The sequence below is a fragment of the Chenopodium album genome, chromosome 3 (genome assembly GCF_948465745.1).
Source record: "Chenopodium album chromosome 3, dcCheAlbu1.1, whole genome shotgun sequence".
NCBI classification, from domain to species: Eukaryota; Viridiplantae; Streptophyta; class Magnoliopsida; order Caryophyllales; family Amaranthaceae; genus Chenopodium; species Chenopodium album.
The window spans coordinates 1919848-1935212 of record NC_137836.1 but is presented as its reverse complement, the minus strand read 5'-3'; the positions used below and the strand labels follow the sequence as shown (position 1 = coordinate 1935212).

Sequence of the window (15365 nt, the reverse complement as noted above, 5' to 3'; positions counted from 1 at the left end):
ATTAAAATTGTTTAGTGTATAAGAATCTGTGGAATTGACATGTTATATCTAGAATATATTCTTTTCTCAATAAATGAATATTCATCAAATAGTTTCGTAGAATCATTGATAAGTTCTTATTGACGATGGTTGAGAAGTTATAACATTGATTAGTAGAATAAAAATTATTATTTAGGCTATTATTAGCTTGAATATGTCACGAAGGGTCCAAATTTTATAATATTTTGATAAATTAGTGACATTATTATAGTTGGCGAATTAAAGAATTATCATAATTATTGATACTCGTATAATACTTCTAGATTCTAGTATATACTTTAATCTCTTTTGAGTTAAACTATTGTTCTCCGTTAGTGAGACTCAATTTTTGTCTCAAAATTTCTCGTAACTATAACAAGTACTAATGTATGCTCGATCTAATTGTAAGACTCAAACTTCATCTTATTTTCATACCCAAATGACCAATGACAAGACATGCAATACAATTCTTGCTACAATTCATCTAAGTATATATAGGAACTAATAATGAAAAAAAAGTATATAAATTCATAAAATGCTCTCTTTTTTTTTGCTAACTCATGACTAATCATAAAAAAAGTATACGGAGTATAATAGATTTTCTAAATGAACAACGAAAATTTTGGTAGATCATTTGTATTTATCGCAAAATCAAGCTAAGGGTAATTTGTTGTACATTTGCTCATTTAATTTGGCAAAATTTATCAATTATCATGGTAAACTATTGGTCTATTGTAGTATATGATGAAGTCAAGCAATAATGAGTTTTTCCTATCCATTTATAGCACGAGATCAAGAGATAATGACTTGAATTTACTTGTATCATATTATTTTTTGGATGGTAGTGTACAAGTTCATAACATTATGAAGTGATGTTTTGAAATGAATTATGTTATGAGGTAAATAGCTAGTCATGAATCATGTGTTGGACTATAATTTTTTATTTTTTATTTTAATCATGTGTTGGACTAAAATTTTATTTTTTTTTTGAAACAATGTGTTGGACTATAATTAAGTCTACCCAAATCATCAATAATAATAATAACAATAACAATAATAATGACACGGTACTTATACATTCAATGGAGGAAAACATGAAGTTGATTTAATAGCTAGTTTCTGAATGAGCTAGATACAATTCAAAGAGGTAGACAATTATAGTAAGAATATAAAAGTATATTTTGATTTCAACAAAAATTAACAACTATATTCAAAAATATTGATTATGTGTCGTCTACTTTGATTGAGAACGTCTATCTTCTTCAATGTATGAGAAAAAGTCAAAAAACCATATTATTCGGATTTATTTTCAAATTATGTACATATCTCATACATATTATTAACTCGACCAAAATTAAATTGTCTCTTCTTTAATTTAGGGCATGTTCTCATTGACTGAACTCAGCTGAACTGAACTGAAATGAATATTTTATAAGAGAAGAAAATTATGAGCTGAACTGAATTGAACTGAGCTGAACTGAACTGACTGAGCTGAACTGAACTGAACTGAACTGCAACGTAAGAGAACAGGTCCTTAGTTCAATTCAATTTAATTCAGTCAATCAGAACAACTGAACAAGCCCTAAGTATATTACATAATTTACATTGTATCATGAACAATATGCACAAATAAGCACAATACACTATTAGTCTACTACGTTACTTCCCAACAAATAGGAACCAACGGACCTATTCTAATGCAAAACGATAACAGCTAACACGCTGAATTACTCCGTAATTGCGTTATGCGGCATCAAATAATGCGCGTAGGGTGGAAGAATTATTAATAACAACTAGATACTTCAAGTGTTTTATTATTTTTTTTTTTTTATTTTTTTTTTGAGAAAGATAATATCATAATATTCTAGCATTTAATTTGAAGTTTAATTTATTTATAAATGACGAAATCCATATTTGAAAATTCAATATGACTTATCACTCAAATTATCATATAATCTCCCCATATCACTATAATATATTTTTAAGTATAAATCACAAAAGATGTGAAAGTAACTTATACGAATAGGGTTTAAAATCAAAACGTGTCTATTAAGAAACGCAAGTACTATGTACCAACTAAACATGTCTAGACACACGAATAGAACATACAACCGGTCAAATTATATGTACTTTTACATGCAATCAGGTTAATTTAATATTTTTCTTGTAAGGAAAAAAAAAAGCACAAATATATTTCACAAAAGCACTTAACATTAAAATTAAAAGCAAAAATATATATATTTTTTTAATAGTAAAAATATTTTCATTAATTAAAAGTCTAAAACCACAAATATTGATTCATATTATGTTACTAGACACTGACGATAATATAACTATAACACATAGACAACAATCAAATCCAAATTATAGCAGAACTTCGTTAGAAAATCACATACTCTGTAACATTTTTAATAAGTAGATGGGCGGTTTAACACGCGCGATGTGTGTGTCATAAACTCATAGCTATCTTTGTCCAAAAAGTTCTTTCGGTTTTACCTTAACTTACGACTTTAGTTAGTAACATTAATGAGGAAAAAAATATGTAAACAATATTTTTAGAGGGTATAAACGTCTGCACATTATTCTAAACAATTTAATAATAAGACAATTAACATTAATGGGTATAAATATTTCAAAAAAAAAAAAAAAAAAACATTAATGGGTATAAATAAGTAAATAAATATTTTAGAGGGTATAATTGTTCAAACATTAATAAGAGTTACCTAATACACAGTACTTTTTAAAAGGTAGGCATACACATTTTTTTTACTCTGTATAATTTAAGCACAATATATACATTGTTGTTTTACAAGGTTGTTTGCAATCTTTGCATCATTGCATGCAGATATGCAATACTAGACCATGCATGGTTTGCCGTAGTTGGTGCACTTTGTAACCTTGAAATTACAAGGTAAAATCCTCCCAACCACAATATTTAGAGTTGAGAATCTCTTACCACGTCACTTAGAGCATGTTCTATTCAGCTTAATTCAGTTCAGTTTTTAATTTCCTTTTCTCATAAACAATTCATTTCAGTTCAGTTTAGTTTCGTTTTGCTCAGTTCAATAAATCAGAATAAACGCTTAATTTCAAGTGTATAATCACTATAAATACTGTATCAAAATAATCTCAACCTACTCAAAGTTCTCTTTCCATTAAATAAAATGTACATGCAACTTCTAGCCATTGGTTAGAGAAGCATGCAATATCTTGAATGAGTTAACATTATATTAGATTCTTTAGAATATACCAAATGATTCTTAGAGGTGGACTGACTTGAACAAGCATCTATCCATACTTTCTTGGTAGTTTCATACTTTGATTTACAGTCGCCGAATCCATAAATGCTCTGTAATCTGTTTGTATAAAATCCGTAAGCTGGACGACGTGGACCGCTGCATATCCCATGTGTTCACATGTACATGCATTCACATTTCTCTATAAATGACAAACTATTTTATTTATTTATTTATTTTTAACTACTTTGTTTTATCTACCAAACTCTCAAGTGCTTTTGATAACTCAATGATGATATGTTCACATGCTGATCATATGTAACGATATGCTGATCATGTCAGAAAAATGAACATTGTTGTTTTTCGTACATGCATAATAACATTGTTAAATTATCTTTGCTTAAGCTTGTGTGATTTAGGAAAGGGTCGGATTTACGCCTATTGGTCAAATTCACCTTAATTAGTTAATGTAATAATAACATACACTTTGAAAACTACGGAGTATATACTACCTCCGTTACAGGTTATGTGCAACGATTAGGCATTTTCCCTCTTTGTTTTATGTCAAATCGTTGCACATAATCTGTAATGGAGGTAGTTTGAAGCTAGACTAGTTAAAAGTTTAAAACCCTTGCACTTTCAAACTAACACTTATATATCTCGGGGTGATTATTGTCACTAAATCTCATATCTATGCAAATATAAGTATATAATTGTGAATAACTAGCTTAGTTGGTTAAAGTTTAGACAAAGAAACAATAATCACTAGACAGCTTCGGCTAGGTGGTGATGGCATTTGCAAACGCCATCACCTTTTGGTGTTTTATTCAAAAGCCTCTTTAAGTCGATGGTTTGGTCAAGTGGTGACATGGGGCCGCCGATTGATGGCTTACTATGGGATATTGATTAGCCAGTTAGGTGACAGTTAGTCAAGTAGGATGAGTGGTGGTAAGGTATTGTAGAGGAGGTGATGATCAAGTAGTGGATGGAAAGAACAATATTAAGATTGAGTATAAATATTACAAAGTACAACAAATTGTACGAATTATGCATCTCCCCTTTTCATACATAGAAAATATCATATCCTCTATCCAATGTCCTCATTTTACCATGACCAACAATTGAAAGGGATGTTCAAAATAAAAGAGTACTTGCTATAAAAAGTTCAATTTGTATGAACTAGAGGACCAGCTCAACCACAAAAGTTAGTTTAAGTTAATGGTTGAAATTCAGAATCGTTTTATATACTTTATTACGCTCTCTTATATGAGATCCCATTAGACTTGAGTTGTGGATATAGCATTGCCCCCCACTATACCAGCGTTTAATATTCCATTTTGTAAGGAGAGGTGGATGAGAGATTCAAACCCGTAACCTTTGTGTCACGTTTGACTTTTGATACCATGTTAGAGGACCAACTCAACCAAAAGTTTAAGTTGATGGTTGATGTTACAGGACCAACTCAACCAAAAGCTCAAGCTGATGGTTGAAGCCTAGGAATATGTTTTATACTTTATCACTCCCCCACACATAAAAGACCCTTTGGGCTTGAAATGTGAATGCAACACAGGCCCACCCATACCTGGTGCGAATTAATTCCACTTTGAAAGAAGTCGGATGAGATTCGAACCCATGACTTTTGTGTTACGCTAGCTCTGATACCATGCTACAGGACCAACTCAACCAAAAGCTTAAGCTGAAGCCTAGGAGACTAGGATCGATTTATATACTCTATCATGGATATTGGTTGCTTTATTAGGTTTTAAGCCTAACATAGCTCTATAATTAAGTTACATTGCTTAGTTGATTACTTTTTCTTTCAATGAAGTGCTTTTCATTCTAGTGTTTTTTTTTTTTAAATTATTATTTTGAAAGTTACTCCCTCTGTGTTTAATAAATGAAACGCTTTGACCCTCTGTCTTTTAATTTCGAAATTTACAAGTAAAGATGAAACTCTCTTTATTTGTAGTCATTCTGCTATGTATAACATTTTCCTTCTTTTAATATTAGAACAAGTAATCCGCTTGTTGGCGAGACCATTCATGAAAAAAGAGTAGCTAGTTTATTGCTTAAGATAATTTACCTGAATTTCACTTATTATTGCTGAAATTTGTCATATATATCATAGTATCTCAAAAATGTTATTATTATTGCTGAAATTTGTCATATCATAGTATCTCAAAAATGTTTTTATTAATTTTCTGATAGATGTTATAGTTATGATAAAATTTGTCGCAGATTATGATATTATTACGAGTCTTGTAAAACTCTATATATATTGATCAATAGTACGTACACACTCCAGTTGATGAGTTTTCCCAAAATCTAACATATTCAAACTCTCAAGGTCTAATTCGTAGTTAACAAATTTTGGAAAAGCTAAGCCATATTTTTCATGCTAAATTTATGGTAATTATTATTTATATTGTGGATTACCTCATAAATTCATAAGCTCCCAAAGACCATTTCTTGTCAAATTAAATTAGTCATCCTTTTCTTTAAGATATTGTACGCGTACTAAAATGTATTTGGTGTATGTGTACGTACGTGCTAGCTACTCTATTCTATACACACATAACGCATTGACGACATGTCATGCGATATACTACCATACTAGTATTAAATAATTTTTAATTCAATTAAAAAGGACAAGTTATTGGAATATTTATTACCTAGTTTAAGGCACTAATTAGCTAATGTCATAAGTTTTGTTGTTAAGGACAATACTTTATACTAATGATTGTCTAATTGACATGGGATCACTAAAAGACAAATATGATTAAGTGATTAATAATCAAATTAAACTAATTAACCATGGTATAGTATTAAAGAATGGAAAGCAAAGGTGATAACCAAGGTCAATCATCATTCAAATGAAACATTATTATTAAATTTGATAAGGACATTAGAAAGTGGGTAGGACCCTTAATTTAATTTATAGTTGATTGCTTTCCTTTAAAGTTAAAAGGATTAAAAAAAATTTGGTGGTTGTAAAATTTTCTTATAAAGTTAGTACATTATTATTCTTCCTATTCTTCTATGAATTGATTTTTCTTCCCTTGAGAATTATATGTACACTAGTAGCTTAGTACTTTATAAGGACAAGAGTAAATGTCACAAGACTATGATTGAAGGTGAAAATGCTGGAATGATATATATTGACTTGTCTTTATAGTAATAAATGTGAGCTTCCCACTGATTAATGTCCCAAAATTTTGATGTTAATGGGAACAGCCCAACTTGATGGATAAATAACTAAAAAGATTGTTACATTTGAATAGTGCAAATACATAAAAAGTTGAATTTACCATGTTAGGATTTATAGGAAATGTACTAATGTAGTCTAATGCTAGGAAAAGTAAGAAGGTGGAACATTATATGAGATAAATGGGGCTTTTGCATGTATCATACATATATATTTTTTAGAAGGAAAGATACACTAATCTAATGATTCGATCCCTCTATCTTAGATTCTTAGGGATAGATCGGACCATATATATGAAGTTTGCATTTTATATACTAGGTGTTGAGGAAAATAAGTTTAAGGATATACTTAGTGTTAATGCAAAGTAAATTACTTTAGTGAAAACCTCCAAAGCACGGAAACTCTCGATTTTACCCACGTTTCGTTTTCGAAATGTTTGAAAACGTCTTGCGTTTCGAAACATTTCGAAAACTTCTTGCGTTTCGAAACACGTTTCAAAACGGCTTATGGAGTTTCCTTATTTTGCGACACGTCTCACATAATTTAGAAGTTCAAAAACCTGGAAACTTAATTAAAGATATCACAAATTACGAGCAGTCAAGCAGCATGGTTGTTTGAGTTGTTTTTGTAATTGTCGTTTCCAAGCTTTGGAGATCCTTGTTTACTGCCGTCACCATCTTGTTAGAACAACGTTGATCTAACTACCACCGGCAGATTTCACCAATTTGATGTTTATTTTTGGATTTAATTTGTAAGAAAGGGGAATTCTTGCAATTTACAAAACGAAGTATTTGTTTAATTTGTTTTTATTTCTTGCAAGTTCATTTGGTATTTCATTTCAATTAAATGTCTTTTATTTATGTATTTTTTCGTGTCCCCGTTTTCCATAATTTCAAAATTTTCGTTTCCCGATTTTCCCTTTCCCGTCTTCGTTTCCGTTTCCCGCTTCCGTGCAACTTAGGTGAAAACAATATATATAAGAATATGTAGATTGGTTTGTGCTTTAATTTGCCTGATCAGGCTAAGCTCAATAGTCATGTTTATGTAAAATTTTTGCATTATGTGAAGATGTTGCACGCTCGATCGAGTGGTTGATCAAAAGATCATTACCATTTTCCTAATAGGTTTTGGAATAGGGTGTGTACATTGAGTCGTATTAGTGTTTTAACATTTTGGGTAGCTTAGTTGCTTTGTGAACAGTCATATCTTTTCAGATATTAACTAATTTTTCATATATATTACTATATATAAGTATATGGTAGATAATGTTGAAAGTTCTTGATATAAAATAAGAGAGTTGGGGAAAAAACAAAAGAGAGAGAAAAACAAATGAAAGGGGTTAAATCCCACATTGGTTGGGGGGAAAGATTTTTCCTTGTTTTTATATTGTAGTGTCTTAGCACTACTTATTAGTTGAGTGAGTGGGAGGTAAGTGTTACTCCACACAGGCGCGCGCCGTGCCACGCCGGGTCAGGTTCGGGTCTTGGGGAATGCGATGCGCGGGCGTGGGTCCTTGTTATCTTTTTGGAGAATATTCTTTTCTGACTGTTGGGGTTACGAAATTAAATCAGTTCCTTGTTTCTTGCTTCTGTTGTTGACTGGCCGAATGAATCTGGTCGTTTTCTTAGCCAAATTCTTCCCTCGTTTTATGCTTCCTGTCTCCCTTCTACTGCCTATATATACTAGTTGTTTTTCCCAGTCAGAATACACAACACCAATCAGTTTTCTCTCTTCTCTAAAATTATCTAAACACGAGTTCTTTCTGTTCTGGTTTCTGGGCAAGTATTCTGAGTTCCAGTCGGGTTTGTGAGTGCACATAAACTCCGGCGCCGTGCTTATCCTGGAGGGCGACCGCTTCTAGTCTACTGCACCGGAAGGTAGCGCGGAATCGTCTTTTAGGTCAGTGGTTCTCCACGACGCGGCTATTGTCAGTTTGGTTCACGCATCAAGAGATAAGTAATTTCTGTTTTATTATTGCTTAGTAGTATAACAGATAAAATTATAATCTGTTTTTCTTAGAATTAAATTATACAAAATACATTTCCTCACAAACTTTATTGCATGAATTACATTCATAAGAACAATCATTTTTTTTTTTTTTTGTTTTTTGTTGTTGTTGTATCCTAACATGATAATTTTATCATGTAACTCGGCTGTTACAAATAGAGTCGATAAATAACTATTAGGAAAGTGTTTTTCACGTGCTTGAAGAGTTTTCGGTCTACTTGTAATTTTGAAAACCAAATTCCTCAAAAATAAACTTGTTTTTTTACCTATAATTTTGGCCAGAGTTTTTCATTTAAGATATGCGTCGCACCTAATTCCTTATTTAGTGGTGTTTTAGCTACTACGCAAAGTTCAAGGTGCTCAGTGCATCAAAGTCCCACTTCATGGTGTTGCGATCCGGCCTATTTCCCTTTTGAACCTATGAACTATTATATAACCTTAAGTTACAAATTTTACACTACAATATGCATTATCCTTATACAACATTTGATTTCATCAAGCAATTATGACTAGTTTGATAAATAGTCATAAATTAAAAAATAGTAATGATTTTTTGTATAAATTGTATAGAAAGTCCTAACTATTTTGCTATATAAATGAAAACATGTGTTTTTTTTTTTTTTTTTTTTTTGAACGGGAAGAATAATATCATTAAATAAAAGTCATATGGCATCTACAATATTAAGGATCTGTAAACCACAGATTTAGAGAAAATATCATAACTTTTACAATCAAAATCATAACTAATTTGCATATTTGGCATAGCTCATACTCCACCGCTTCAAGCTTAACGCTAGCAATGATTTTCGATGTCTTTGCATCTTTCCAAGTTGAGACCTCTGCAATCTGCGCTGATGTTTTGATCGACCAGATGATGACAAATCCCAGACCCATAGGAATCCAAATCACCTTCCCAATTATTATAAGAACCCTAAAAATAAAATTCTCATCCATATAGATGAGAATCAAAATCCCAGAAAATTGGGACAAACTCTCACAGATGGAGAGAACAAAACAAAACAAAACAAATAAACCAAAACGTAAAACAAAACAAAAAACTAAATTGAATTAAAGAAAAAGGGTCGGAAATAGTCTAATTTCCGAAGAAATTAGATTATTTCCAGCCTAAAACGGCCAAGAAAATTAAAACCCTAGAAGAGAGAGGAGAGAGGAGAGAGAAAAAGGGGCGGAACTAATATGTGTTTTTCTTCATACTTGGATAAATTGTCTTACTTTTTGACACACGTTAATGATTTGTTCTTGTCAAAAGAAATATATACCAAGTAACTCACATATTTAGTTGGCCAAACAAGGATGACGTATATATGTACGTTAACAATTTGCAACATCTCAAGCAACATTAAATATTGTTATGGACAATAACAATAAAATGGAGTTACTAAGTAAAAAAAAAAAAGGAAACTTTGTCTTATGTAAAATGTAATAGTAATTGCACATGTTTTTTTGACATCATCAACACTATAAACTAATTGTACACGTACATGCATACAAATGAAATGAACAAACGTGTTTAGGTTTGATTAGAGTTGATTTGTATGATCCGAATAATGGACAATTTCACAAGATGCATAAGATAAAGAGCTTATTCATATTCCCTTTTTCTAGAAGTAATTTTGAATTATGTTACAATAATGTTTACAATAAAAAACGAGTGATCAATATTTTGCCAAATAAGCATCTGAATCATTTTCACTAGCGAATTGATTTAGATAGGTAGTTAAGACTTCAGAGTTATTAAAAACCTTTTTTTTTTTATTTCTCTGTAAATTCCATAGTCTAAATTTGTGATCTTGTGTGAGACATTTGTGAAGGAGTTGTAGGCTCTTCTAGCTTGTGAATGCCATAACTCTTGCTTTTAGTTTCATTGTAAACACTACTACGTACTTTTGTTACGTACGCATCAATAATGGAATTTGGTTTACGTGATATCATGTGACTTTGTTTTTTTTAGTGTATTTATATTCACAAAGGTTAGAGTGGTGCACAAAATTTGGCCTCAAACATTATTATTGTTCACCTTCCTTTACTTTTACTTAATAATAAAGTTAGCTGACATCCTTTATACCGAATATATTAGCTAAATTTTTACTTTTGCAAGAGAAGGTGATGGTAAATTTGTTAATACATACTTATCCAATGTTCCCTTGTTGAATTTTATGATTGAATTGAAGAACTAGCCAAGTTGCTTTTACCAAATTAAATTTTTTAGGAGGACAATCTGCCTTTAACCAATTTATTTATTTAGCTTTTAATTTAAGATTTTTGTGTAATTATTGATACCTTTTATACTTAACAAAATGAAATTTGTTAGACTATCTTCGGTACATACGAAGAAGCACTACTTGTTGAAATAACAAAGGTCAAAGGATGAACTATATAATAAAGTCAATTAAACCATTCTTCAAATTTCATTGATCAACTATATAATAAGTCAATTAAAACATTTTTTTTATAAAAATAAAAGTCAATTAAAACATTTCGTCTAGAGTTGGCTGAACTTGGAGCATCTATGAAGGTGTAGAAAACTAGAAATAAGTCAGTCATTTACAAAATCGTAATCACAAAGCGGGTTATTCACCAATTACACCAAGCTTAATCGGTTTAATAATTAGAATATAATGATATCATTGTATTTATAATGGTTATTAGCTTTTTATTAATTAGTTATATTAAAAGTTAAAGTCAGCCTAATTAAAGCGAAACCTTTAACTTCTAGTGATATAGATTAAAGAAATTAACCAATTGCACCATAAAGCGGAATGAGTAGTGACTAGTCAGTAAACTAAAGTAGTATTGAATTCAAAAGATATGGTTAAAAACTAAAAAGATAATTGGAGATTTATTGATTTATATGAAAACAGGTACATATACTTTGTATATTATTGAAGAAAATGATGTTACTACTATAGAATCTTAATTCTTAAGTCGTTTGATGCTTGACGTTTCGTGTACATATGCCATGGTGCACGCTACTAACGAAATAATTGATGATTTATTTCAATATTGGTTTAGGATAAAGGGATGTATATACTACCTATATTGGAAATTTCCGTTTTCAGAGTTTAAAAGGATGGTACACCGATAAACATTCATTATAATCACTATTACATAGTACTCCATTAGTACCAATTGGTTGTTGGTGTAGTGGTGATTGGGACTACACTTGGTAGGGAGGACTCGTGTTCGATCCCCCGCAACAACAATCGGGAGGGGACTGGAACCTAACCACCCAGAACTGATCCCCGAATCCGGATTAGCCCAAAGGGTGAACTGGAATAAGGAAAAAAAAAAAACCTTTTATACATTCAATTTTGAGCAATTTAGACCCATTCGAATAGTTCATCAAATACTACCTAGATTTTTTACTTAATAATACTTACTTTTGGCATAAACAATTTGTATATCAATGATTATAAACAATTTGTTCTTAATTTTATAATGATGATAATTTGTTCATCTTTAATAATACTTACTTTTGGCATAAAACTTTATAAATAAGAATTCTATGTCGGCATAAAACACCAAAGCATATAATTTAACCAAATATTGACAAGAGCAAACTCATTTTAACAAACGTTACAAAAACCCATATATTTTCCGTACAAAATTCTGGGTTGCTTTATACCTTCCAAAATTCAAGAGTCCCTAATATCTTCTGTTTGCTTCAAGATCTTACTACAACCAGTAGTTCATTTGGAGTACTACATTAGTAGTACATACACTTATAAATATTTAGCGTACTTCTCGATTTTTCGCAGTTTAATAAGAAATTAATCATATATATATATATATATATATATATATATAAACATATATAGAAGGGGTAATATATATATTAAACATAATAATAATATTATGGAACCTTAGTCTTAATCATTTGGTAAGACTTCATTGGTTAACTCCATATATAACTACTAATCAGATGTTCAAATTCTTTAAATTAAATTCTAAACATGAATTGAAAGGCAAGACGATTTAGGCACAACTAAACTAGCTGATCCAGTTCAGGTTCAGGTTCCGGTTCTCGGGTCAGGATTATAAACAAGGTCGGAAATCTTGGGCCGTAACTTCTCCTTCCAAAACTCATGACTAGGCCCGACATCTTTTTCCCTCTTTCTAACCTGTACAACCACTAAATCCTCCGTGAGCCTATGAACTTCCACCACCACACCAAAATCCCCATTTTGCCCCTCCACTCTAACCCCCATCCCACACCTCATCCTCTCCACCTCCACCTCTTCAATCCCACGCGCCGCCTCTTCCACCCTCTCCACCACCGTCTCCGCAGCCTCTTTCGATAAAAACGTCTCCCAACAATTCTCCTTATCCCTTTCACCCTTCATAAACAACCCGGATAAATTAAACCCGGGCGAAAACGAGATCAAATCAAATGCATTCAAAAATCTACAACTTTCCTTCTCTTCTATAAACCCACCACAACTCTCCCTCTCAACTTCCTCCTCCTTTTCGTCATCATCGAAATAAAACGACGCTAAATCAACCTTGTTGTTTTTTTCGTCGCCTTTTTTAAACCAAGGGTCGTCGGTAATCTGTTGAATTGAATATCGATTTGACGGATTAACATCCAAGAGATGGGATAACAGATTTTTTAACTCGGGTGACATAAACCTCGGACATCGAAATTCACCGCGGTAAATTTTTCGATACAAATTCATCAAATTCGTATCATTAAAGGGTAAATACCCCGCGGTTAAAACAAATAGGATGATTCCACACGACCATATATCGACCTTCGCGCCGTCGTACCCTTTTTTCGCGAGAATTTCGGGTGCGACATAAGCAGGAGTTCCACACATTGTGTGTAACATCTCGTCTGGTCGGGTCTGATCTTTTACCGTGCTGAGCCCGAAATCGGTGATTTTTAAATCCCACTTGTCGTCTAGTAAAAGATTTTCGGGCTTCAGATCGCGGTGATACACACCGCGAGAATGACAGTACCCGACAGCGGAGATCAGCTGGTGGAAATACCGCCGGCTGAGATCTTCGCTGAATCGGCCTTTCGAGACCTTCGCGAAGAGCTCACCGCCCTTCGCGAAGTCCATGATGAAGAAGATTTTTGATTTGGTGGCGAGGACCTCGTGGAGGCGGATGATGTGGGGGTGGCGCAATCTGCGCATAATAGACACTTCTCTTTTCACGTGTGCCGTAAGGTTACCCTTGTAAATTTTTTGTTTGCTAACAGCTTTGACAGCCACGCTCTTTCCATTGCGGAGGTCTCGGCCGTGGTAGACTTTAGCGAAGCCGCCTCGGCCGAGGAGTCTCCCCAGCTCGTATTTGCCGAATAAGACGGGTTTTTGTTCGGCTGCGGTGGCCGCGGTGGAGGAAAGAGTTTCATTGTTATTAATCTCCGGCATGGTTTCCAGAGATCCGGTGAGAATTGGGATTTTTTAGATTGGAATTCCAGTCTTCCGACTGGGTTTACAATAATTTATCGAGGGTAATGATATATGCAACCCTACGACGGGTAAATAAAGGATATAATTTTGAAATTGGGAGGGAGTAAGATTTAATTTGAAGGAATTGAGAATAGTTTTTGTATTTCAGGAGTTTTTGAGGAGGAGAGAGAAAAGGATGATTTTTTGGGTTGAAAAGTGATAAGCAAATCACAAGTGTGGGAGTAAGAGGAGCTATTTATACAGAATGGCAAGGTAGGAAGTGTAGAGAGCGTGACATCAGTTGGGAAACTTTATTTATATTTATTATTTTTATTTATATTTTGAGGAAAAATCGTCAGTTTTTAATTATGAAAATCTTATTTTCAATTTGATGGTATTTTTTTATTTATTTTCTTTTGTGAAGACAAGCCTTATTGAATCTAAACAAATGTAGCTCATATCAAAAGATAATTTTTTTTTATGGTTAATTATTGATATCCTTTGGGTAAAAAAAATTGTGTTTAATATAGGTTTATTTTGTTAATCCGACAGAATAGTTATTCAGTTAGTCGTTAATAGTTAATAGTTTAGGTATCTTAAAGATAATTTATTACGGAGTACTTCGTGTGTTTGACTTTCCACAAAATATCACCTCCATCACCATATGATCAGTAGCTGAAATAACTAGCCTCCTCAAAACTAGAAGGCAATGAAGATTTAAATTTGTTAATTTTTATTAGGTGTGTTTTGCCATGGCCAAAAATCAAAATCTATTTACATACTCATGTTTCCCATGTCACCATTGATGACATTTTTATCTAAAACAAAATAATCATCTTACACCTAAGCATTACATTATTGAGAACTTTGTTATTTATTTAATTTTTACATAAGTATCTCCATTAATAAAAATTCAAGGATAGAAAAGCTTGTCATACTTCGTATTTGGTAATTAATTACATTAGTGATATGATGTATCATGTGAGATTTTGTTTGATTTATTTCATGATATATTTTATGCAGAAAATCTCTGTAACTCCACAATCCTTCTGTCTTTAGAATTTCATCCTGTTTAAATAGTTTTACAAAAAAGAATTAAATGGTCAATTACGTATTTTAGAGATAATAATATTGAACAATTATTTTACAATGTTAAGCCATAATTTTTTATTTTTTTTCCCTTAATATTAAATTTTCTAATCCTCAAATTCTACAAATTACATTTATATATACACTTCAAATATATTTTTTTATTTTTTTTTTGATAAAAACCAAGAAAGTCCCCTAATTATAATAATTTCCCAAATAACTATCAATCATAATAACATTAATTTATATATTTTATAAATTATACTTTTTCTATTATCTTTTATTTGCAACACAACCTTTGCGTACACTTTTTAAGTAGTTGACTAGCTTATTTGCCCATTCAATGCACGGGTTATTACTTGGGGTTAATTATATGAAATAATTGCTTTATTT

At 31.8% G+C, this 15365-nt stretch overlaps 1 pseudogene; it reads right to left on the bottom strand.

The window, feature by feature from the left end:
• Positions 1-12300: 12300 nt before the first annotated feature.
• LOC145623690 (CBL-interacting serine/threonine-protein kinase 14 pseudogene) lies at positions 12301-14119 on the bottom strand (annotated as a pseudogene).
• Positions 14120-15365: the final 1246 nt, after the last annotated feature.